Source organism: Chrysoperla carnea, chromosome 2, assembly GCF_905475395.1.
Source record: "Chrysoperla carnea chromosome 2, inChrCarn1.1, whole genome shotgun sequence".
Classification (NCBI taxonomy): Eukaryota; Metazoa; Arthropoda; class Insecta; order Neuroptera; family Chrysopidae; genus Chrysoperla; species Chrysoperla carnea.
Genome location: NC_058338.1, coordinates 28,972,984 through 28,983,771, shown reverse-complemented (window position 1 = coordinate 28,983,771; position 10,788 = coordinate 28,972,984). Strand labels below are relative to the sequence as shown.

The following is a 10,788-nucleotide window of genomic DNA, read 5'->3' as shown; positions in this document are numbered from 1 at the left end:
TACAATACACAAATAAGAAACGCAGATGCTGTATAAGTTAAGAGAATTTTTTTAGCAAAACGTTAATAATACCAAGAAAAGAGTTTGGCATGGATCTACAACCCAATGCTCAATCCAAATTTCTAGTTTCAAAACTTTTCTGGGATAGCTAAAAAGTTCAATCTTAATTTTTAGTAAGGAAGTTTTTAATTCAACAACAACCAACTTTACTAGGTTCAATATCTCGAAAACATCGTGTTCGCAACCAAGTGTAGAGGAACTCGATATTAGCACAAAAAAACTATATGTTTTGTTCAAAAATATTTGGACCAAGTATCCCAGAAGGTATATTAGATTGTCAGTGATTAAATATCTAAAATTGAATATGATTAGTATAGTTTTTGGAGTATTTTATTACGGGTATAGCATGACTAGCAAAAGATGCCTCTTTCTCATTTTCTAGTCATAGACAATCTTACGATTTTAAGCTTGTTAGCCAAGAAAATTGCGGATATTCAAGCGTGGTTTGATTTACCACAATTTTTTTGTTTCCTGTATATGTTGAAAGAAGTTTTTTTAAACATCCGATAAGCCATGTCTAACTTATCTTATTAAATGATTCCAAAATATAAATAGGCATTAAAAGTTATTTATTTATTCAATAAATAATATCAACATTTTTATTACACAGAGTGTTAAAATAGTTTGGCAATTTTTTTTTTTTCAAATATTTTATATTTTGTAAATTATTAGTTATTTTTAACCCCCGAATTAAAAAACGGAGTTATATAAGTTTGACCGCTATGTGCGTGTGTGTGTGTGTGTCTTTGTCTGTCTTTGGCATCGTAGCGCCTAAACGGATGAACCGATTTTAATTTTTTGCTTTCATTTGAAAGGTAATTTTACGAAGAGTGTTCTTAGCTATGTTTCAAGTGCGAGAAAACTAAAAAAATGGCGATGATCTTCAAAACCGATTCAGTTTGGAAAAGGCATGACGTATAATTTTAACCTTTAAATTTGTCCGATGATAGTTTTCTAAGTATCCTTTTCATCTCATCTGATATCCTTGACCATCACTTTGATATTGATTTAAGAAGGAGTGATTTACATTTAAAGTGTTTATCTGTGCGCCTGTGTTTCTCAGTGGCATCGTAGCCCCTAAACGGTCGAACCGGCGTGATTGAGTACATTTTATAGCTAAGTTTCCAAAAATCGGTTTACAAGGAATAAATCGCATTTGTCGGGGTTTTTTTAAATTTTGTACATTTCATTATTTTTTTTCATAGGTAGAATGTGATACTACATTGCCAGATACATATTTTTGTTACTCATTGTATATATTGTATAGTTTTTTAACAATTTTTATTTTGGCCTAGCTCCATAAATTTTATAACAACATATATTCGAAATACACAAACTGTAAGTGGTAATAAGTGTGTATCTATCTAGAGAGCGTAATAAAATTTTCAATAATTTATCTATCTTTTGATAGTTTATGTGGTGTAGGTTGTTTCGTTTCGTTTTTGTGTAAATACGATAATTATAATTTTTCCTTACGGATGTTTAATGCTTCAATCTAAAGGGGACCATAAAAATATCTTCTTCTGCTATTGAAAGATCTAAAAGCTCCTTTTTACGTAATTTATAAATGTTTAGTATATGTCAAAAGTCTTAGAAAGAAGATCCAATTCCAATAAAATGTACATGCAAAATTGAAAAGTCTTGAAACCAATTTGTTAGTTAAGTAATAATAACGGTTAAAGAAAAAAGAAAAACTCATCCTACAAAACACGAAAATACTGAATGATTTTATACTGCACAAGTGATGGGTGGGTGCGATGCTTAATTCGCCATTTATGAGTTTTTTGTAAATTCAACCTCTCGCAGGCATCGATGCAAATGATGATGAAAGGTACAATTTCCACAAGCAAAAAAAACTCTTAGCAACTTTCTACGATTTTTCTGGATATGAACGTAAAATGGACCAAAATGAGACGGTTGTAAATCATTCAATATTTTCATAATCTTTGAGTCTATTTGATCCTGAAAAATATAAAATGATAAACAAAAAGTCATTCCTTAAGACGTTGAAAGGTTTCTTCAATAAAATAAATAATTTTTTTTTTCAATATTCCGATTCAGTATGCGGCCGAAACCTAATGCAGAAAACCGAATCAATAAAAAAAAAAGTATATAAACAAATCAATAACTGCAAGTACAGTATCACTACATCTGCCTTTTATAATAAAGATAGATTTTTTGGTTTTTAGAGGGTAATATTATATGGTATGGTACTTGTGAAATTCTCTTGATATTCAAAAGAACAAAATTTTAAAATAGTTAACTAATTAATGTTAACAGCAGCAAGGCTATCTTTCTTTTGCTGCAATCTAAAAACGTAAGGTGTATTCAAAAATTTTATCAGTTTCGTATTTTGTTAATATAATTCGTATTTTAAAGATAATCTTAAGAAAATAGATTTCGGAAGAGCGTAGGTGTCTTCCCTAAAATATGTATAATAATTTATTCGCAATTACATTAATTAATAACACATATAGTTTTAAAAACATTAACAAAGGGTAAAAACAAGCGACGATTTATATTCTTCTGTATGTATGTGGTTACTTACACTTTTATTTATTCCCAACACGTTAATTTCTCCATAATGACTGTAGGTAGCGTTGTTTAATGAGCATAAGATTATTTTTAAATGATTTCAATTATGCCTGCTAAAGTACACATATGTGGTAGCATTTGAAAATAAATTAGATGGAAATATTAATTTCACTTGAAAAAATGATTTTTCAACACATTTAATTTTCTGTTCTCACAGTTTTAAATGCATGCGACCCTTATACATTTTCATTTTGTTTGTAACTATATAAATATTTTTCAAATCGTGTCTTACCTAAGTTAAATTCTACAACGCATCAATACTCCTAAGACATCAATCTGATAGACTCAGACTCCTGGGAAAAAAATTTAACTTACTTAACCTACTCGAAAACGAACCATTTACCATAGTGCCACAGTAAAATTCAAATTAAGTAGACAATGATAAATAATTTTTTTCGATAAGGAACATATTCTAATTTAAAGTTATAGTTATAAAAGTATAATTTTGCCCCGAAAATGAAGATATACTTTAAGTCCTAAGCATCTTTATAAGAACTTCTTGACAGTGGAAAAAAAAAGATATCTGAGGAATATTTTTCAACCCTATCGGCCTCTCAGCTTGTTAAACATTACTAGCTGACTCATTCGGAATTCCGCGGTTCGGTAACCGTGTCCAAAAACAGGTTAGAGATAAGTGATTCAAAATATCAATAATAATTTACTTTTATTTATAGGCAACTTTTTTACAGATATGACTTACAAATTATGAGTATAGTGAACAAAATTAACAGTTTTAGACCGTAAGTAAGACCGTAAATGTAACTCTACGAAGTAAAACTCCTAAAAATATTATCATAACTTAAAACGGAATTATTTTCTGTTTCATTTTTCACTTCGAAAATGGCCAAACTCTTTTAAAACAGAATGTATGCCATTCGGTTAACCACGAGCTAATCGAATTAATTAGTTTTAAATTCTTGTTTGTGAAATTTTGCAATCTGATATTGGCGTTAAGTACTTTTAAAAGAATAGTTCTTTAAAAAATGAACTATTTTTCGGCATATGTCAATGTCAAAACAGAGCAGTGAAATATTTATTTTCTGGAATAAAAAGGTAGCACCTACACGGTTGTACAGAACGGTATCAAGCACTAAAATCATGATATATTTATAACTTTAGTTGTGAAATAATTTTGAAGATATAAGAATTAATATTTTTGATTAAACAATAAAGTGTAACTTAATATAAATAGTTTAACATACAGAAATGGTACTAATGTTGTTTTATATTACCTATACCTATTATTGCTACGTTAATCAAATATTCTAATCAATTATAAAACATTTTTAATATTCATTATATTTAATTGAAAACAATTTTAAATTAATGTTCATATTAATTTTATTTACTTGCACAGGGTGTTATCATCGCTTATGTTATAAGAAATATTTTATTCTTTGGCAGATTATATGTTATTGTTTTTCAAGAAAACGTATTACGGTCGTTTCTTCGAAGATACCTAAAATGAATAATTGGCTCAAATTTTGTATAATAACAATCAATAGAAGGCTTGATCAAATTATTTAGAAAGTTTTTTTTTTTTTTTTTTTTAAATATATAATACAAGTTCTGAAAACTGTGTAATAAATGAACAAAAGCTATACATAACTTTAAAAACGGTCGATTTATTGTTTCTCGATTCCACGAGTTTGATACTTGCCTGAGATACGTACAATAAGATTTTAGCAATATTGTACAACAACATATAAATCTTGTTGACTGATTCGCTTTCTTTTCGGGAAGTTGTAAAAAAAGTATACAAGTAAAAACATATGAAATATGCTCCCTTTTTGTCAAACGGCACTGTTAAACAAAGATGGAACAAAAAAGTACGAAACAAAAAAGAATCGCTTTTTTGAAAAAGGCTATTGAAACCATACCTTTCACGCCATTGACGTTGGAATTATATAGACTGAGTGTCAAACGATTTTTAGCGTGCCAGCATCTGAGGTAATTGCTTAGGTCCAACCATTGTAGATTCGTAAGAAAAAATGTAAAGTGATACATGATAAATATTTTTTTGAGTCAAAAAGTGAAAAAGTTCAGTGAAATCACGGTGTTTTATGTAAAACATTTTTTTGATATGAAAATTTGACATTCAATGTATGTGTTTGTTTTTGATAAATGTCCCTATATTCGTTTGATAAATGTATTTTTTTTTCAAGTGCTGGGTTTATTTTTTCAGATTGACAGCAATGAGTTGGACTAAGACAGAAGATTCTTGAATTCTTTATAAACAATATATGAATCATAATCTTCATTTGATCAATATATTCACTAAAATTTCAATTTTTCTCCTCATATATGTCATCTCCTGTTACAGGTGTGGGACTTCCGGTAAAAATTTTTTGATGATACTGCATTTTTATGTATTATGAAGTACACATTTACATATCTAAATATTAACATCTCAAATCATGCACAGTACCTCATAAACCAATAAAATATTTCCAATATGAAATATCATTTTTATTCATATTTCCAATATGAAATATCATTATACCATTATCGTGTCTAACTTTTATATTTTTGCAACGTACTTTCTCCGAGTCTACTTGATGAGGAATGTTACAAGGTTTGGCTACATCACGGACTTATCCGCTTGTAAACTAGAACGCCACCTCATATTTTATTTTGTAAAAAGTGGTTTTGTTTTTCTCTCTAATTCATAAGAATATCAGGAAGAACGGCAAAATTTCAATTCTGTATTATAACTGGGTGTGTTTTCACAATTAACAAACAACACTTTCGATTCGATCGTTTTTTACTAATTGTATAAATTAACAAAGGCTATGAGAATCCTCCTCGCTCAATTCTAGCTTGTACTTCAAAATCCAAACTTTAACCAGTTTTTTTTTTTGTCAGGAGTGTGTTTAATGCAGTGAAAACAATATTAAAAGCATTTGAAATATTACTAACATTGCAATTCTAGATAGTAGGTATGTTGAAAATTATTTCCTTCTTTAGTGAAAGCATGGAGATAGATAGACACATATAATGTAGGTCAAAAACTTGTAATATTAATTATAAATATTATGAAAGTTGACAAGTTTCTGAGAGGAGACGACCAGAGAAAAAAAAATACATTCTATATTATTCTTTATTTATAAGGCAGTCATATTAAATAACAAGATTTAAAACAACGTGTTTTAATATAAGATAAATTATATTATTATCGTTATAACTACTCTCATATGTTAACGCTGTCCAAAATATGTAAATTGTATTTAATATACACGAAATCATATAAGTTTTATTTTATTTTAGTTTTTGTTAGGAGCTATGTGGTCCAACTTAATCAATATGCACACGCACATACCATATTTATTAATTTTTTGTGGACAGTTCATATTTTTAGAATATTTAAATTCAAAATACATTGATAGACTTTTTAACTCCAGGTTGGTGTTGTAAGATAAACGCTCTTTAAAAAATTTGTAATTAAAGCTACAATGTCTGTTAAATGAACACCTGAGCGGAAATTGAACCCACAAACTCTGGTCTTGTGTACAATCGATGCACGTTGGGTTGGTTGTGTTTTAAGTGGATAGAAACTGTGAACAAATCTACAACATCTTGATGTCACGATTATATATTAACTGGGTTGATGATACCTGCTCGCTATACTTAAAAAAAAACACCACCGCTTTATTGCCTCCACCTCTCTTAATCTCACTTATCCCCCTTCCACAAAAGAGATTGTTTTACACAGCTAAAAATATGCACAGTTTTCAATGCTTTCAAATTGTAAAATAGTCATAATTCATTGAGTATACCAGAAAAGATGGCAATGAATTGTTCAACATCTAATATTTTAAATTTTTAATATATGACAGAAATCTTTAATATATGGTTCAAAATGATGATCATAGATGGAGCAATAAAATGTCAATTTTTTTTTTAAATATGTCTTTATATTTATAACACATGTGTTCTTCTGATGCATGAGTTATATTATTATACAGTTTCACTAAAATTCATTCGCTCTTTTTTGCGTGAAAGCGTCACAAAAAAAAACATCCTTACTTTCAAATTTATAATATATATGGATAAGGACTCACTTGGACTTGAAATGAACTTGTATTTGAACTGTAAAGAAATTTTAAAAATATTCCGTGACTACGCTTGTCAGCACAAAAAGGAGTTAATCTCCGTAGCATTCTACTACCTTTGCACTATAAAATGACATTTTCAGTAAAAAATAACACGAAAATGTGACTAAGCATGTTCTTCTAACGCACCCTTCGTTTTTATTCTTTATTGTGGGTAATTTTTTTTCATTACTGTTTAGTTATGTAACTAACGCTCTATAATTCAAGCGAAAAAAAAAACAAACTAAAATAAAAAAGAATAATAACAATAATATTAATAATAATAGCTTTAATTTATGAGACAGTAAACTCGTCGTAACCTCATTATATACAAAAGCAATTGGTATATCATGATGCCCGTTGGTGGGCGTTAGTTGTACATAAATAAGATAATTACATTGTAATATGTTATTAGATTTATATAATAGAATAGAAAAAAACCGTCAGTCGCCGTACATCGTCAGCTATAGTCACTTACATCCAAGTATGCGTACGTACCTTACTTACATTCATCGCTTTTTTTTTTGTCCGAAAAGAAACAATAATGAAATATTAAATGCTGTTTTCTTTTTCATAAATCTTAGAACTGTGTGCAGTGTTGTCTGCTGTGTAGATAATACAAAATTGTGATTAATGAGTCTACATTATTAAAACATATTATATTTTTGATTCTCGATAGAGCGGTCAATTTACCAGGTACTATGACTAAACAAAAAAATTCTATAGGTGCAACAATTCGTTTGATAATACTGCTGTAAACCGATTTGTTGACTCTCGTGATCGTATATGTGAAAAATTATTATCCAATACTTCAGCGTCAAGTATCGAAAGGAAACATATTTTCATATATGTTCCGTATATAGGAAATTCCAGGAATTTCAGTAATAGGACCAATTCCCAATGCTACTAAAAGGACTCTTTAGTTGCATCAGGCCTAGCTATCGTAGTTTCTTACAATTCCTCACCCTCACACTGACTTTCTGCGGTTGCGCGCTTCAGATTGGCGTCCTTTATTAATTAATAGCTAATTACCCGTGTATTGAATCGAAAAATGCTCGAAGATGTTCGTTTTAGTTTTTTATTTTTTCCCCCGATCCAACAAGGGCGTCCGTTACTCCTGGGACACCTTGTATAGACTCATAGCAACCATCCTGTTTGACCTTTGTTTCCAGTGTATTGTAATAAAAAGTGATTGAGGTAAGGCTATGTATTGAGCACAGAAAATATTCTACTGGAAGTTCTACTGTAAGTCTCAAAACATTAGTGAAGTACAAAGACGGCAAAAAAAAAACTTTGAAAACTTAGATCAACGCCACTGACAATTTCACATTCATGAGATAATATTATGGTATATGGAATGATTATAAGTTATGGGAATGTTACAACAATCTCCTAGAAAATCTGTTCGGAAAGTGGAAATAAAATGCTTTTAATGAGGAGAAAAAATTGAAAAATTGAAAAATTGAATAGCGATGGGTCCCTCTTTCTCTCGACGTGTTTTTCTCTATTTGAAAAAGCCACACCAAATATTTAAGCAAATGTTTTTGATTACAATAAAGAATTACTTCTCAACATTCCAATGTACGTATATAAGTAATACGCCCTGGCCAATTCAGCTGACGTAATTGATATAACGCTATTGTTACATGGCAACAATATAGTAAATTAATCTATCGTTTATTAATAAGCTATATAATTTATTAATAAGAATATAATTTATTAATAAAATTTATGTATTTAACATATAATATATTTATAATAATATTAAATAAATAAATTATAAATTGTATTGTCATATTATTATTATCTACATGCATAGAGAAATGATAATTTAGATTTAGAATAATTGAAAATGTTGCTTATATACAGAATGTTAAGAAAAGTGGTGCAAAAAATTACAGGTTCAAAATAAGACAGAGACTTCTTCAAGTTTAAGATACAAGTGTGCGTTTATCAGTGCCAAAACTAACATTATACACGTGCTTTGTTTATTCTGTCTTATTACTTTGTTCTCCCTAATCCCTATGTATGTTTAAATCTTAAAAACTACCCAACGGATTTTGATACGGTTTTTTCCAATATATAGAGTGATTCAAGAGGAAGGTTTTTACGTATAATATAAAACTTAACAAGTTGTGCAATTGTGCATTGATTAAGCTTATATATTGACAGGATATACAACCTGTTTCAAGGATTGTTTTTATCTTTTCTTTTGATATTCGGAGTGTGAAAAGATAGGGATGAATAATCGAATATTTCAAATATACCCAAGAGGGGTATCAAATAAAAAAGCATGACATTGTAAATTACAAAACTGTTACCTCTACGCAAGGGGTTATGGGGGAGGGACCAGCAAAGCGGGCAGTTGTGACATAAAAAACAAACGATTGCTTAATCAACACTGTCTATGGATGGTATGTCAACAATGAACTCAGTAAATTGTTTGTTTTCATTTGTTAGGTAAGGTTACGTCGCCCTATTAGCTCAGTTGGTTAAGACCAACAAAATTAACAAAAATTAATTAATTTAATTAATATTTGTGATGTTCTGGTGTATCTGGTGTAGTGCATGGCACATTTAAGAAGGAGGTGCACTGGGCCTCTGAAATTGAAGAGCTGATAAATGAAATTATCCTCGAAAAGGTGGTAAAACACATGTATGGTATCACAATGGGCTCTATATCCTAAGTGTGTTCTTCGTGGACAGCCAATATAACCTAACCTTTCACTTGTTAATATTACAATTGATATGCTTCGTTTACGATGTGATATGCCCGCACATATCATCGTTTTGAACGAATTTTTTATGACAACCTATATTATATTATACAGAAGAATACATTCTTTATATAACAATATTAATGATTTCAATAAACATATACAACATTTGAGTAATATACAGTTATTAGTTTGGAATCATATATTATATAATTTATTTTACTGTTTTCAAGATATCATCGTAATCATCAGAAATATTTATGTAGATTAACTCTAAAAGATATCAAAATAATTAATTGAAGTGGATAAATATTATATTACTTTCGAATGTTATTTTATATGTGTATAATAAATAATTATTTCTGGATCTGTTTTCATGTATGTAGTAGTATTTATTCGCTAAGTGCAGAATCAAAATACGCGCTATCTCGTTCAAATATATATTTCAAGTAGGTACGTTGTTCAGTGTTGGCGTTAATGATCAATTCTTGGAGTAATTGATCTTTAAACAAATTACAAAACGTTATTATTTCAAATTATTCATGATATATTCAAATTATATAATCAAAAAGAAATTGCTTACACAAGGTGGATCATAAATTGAAAAAAACTTTGTCACTTCAAAAAGAAGACATTGTCACTTCTATATTATAGTATTCTTCAAATTAATAAAAAATTTACGCCATTCATTATATTTTTATACAAAAATGATATTTTACTTTGTTCTACAAAAATACAATAATATTCAAAAACTAAAGCTCAACACATTAAAGTTGAAATAATGTAAAAACTAAATAGAATAATAGTATATTCCCCTAGTATTTTTTCCTGGGATGTTTTCCGGGAGTGAAAATGGGTAATTTTATAGATTTTAGTAATACAATCATCCTAGATCTTTAAATCGCATTTTTGGGGGGAAACCCAACTTTTTGGTTACGGTTAAGGTAATCAAAGATAAGTTTAAAATTGATAAGGAGGGTGCTGCTATACCGTGGGAGAAGGCCGCGATCTTGGTTTAAAGTTATTTTTTTGTAATAACTGCTTCACTATTCATTTTAGCGAAAAAAGTGCCGAGAGAGTGTTACTTGATACGCTTTTTGCGTCTCGTTTCCACACCGCAAATACCAACTTGACTGCGCAAATAAAACAGATTCTTTTATTAGAAGCCATTTTTAACAGTTATAATTTTAAATTTTTTATCGAGTATCACGCGATAAACATATGATAACCTTTGAGCAGGTACCACAGATTATAGTTCATTACATAAATAAAAATTATAATCTGTGGCAGTTATTCGATGAAAACTTTAATGAAAAATAGACTTT

At 29.1% G+C, this 10,788-nt stretch overlaps 1 long non-coding RNA gene across 1 annotated transcript; it reads left to right on the top strand.

Annotated features, from left to right (window-relative positions):
* Positions 1-2,322: 2,322 nt before the first annotated feature.
* Positions 2,323-10,404, top strand: LOC123294153. Its single transcript, XR_006535075.1, has 3 exons — positions 2,323-2,332; positions 6,103-6,109; positions 10,339-10,404. It is a non-coding gene; the product is annotated as an uncharacterized LOC123294153 (long non-coding RNA).
* The last annotated feature ends 384 nt before the right edge of the window (positions 10,405-10,788 follow it).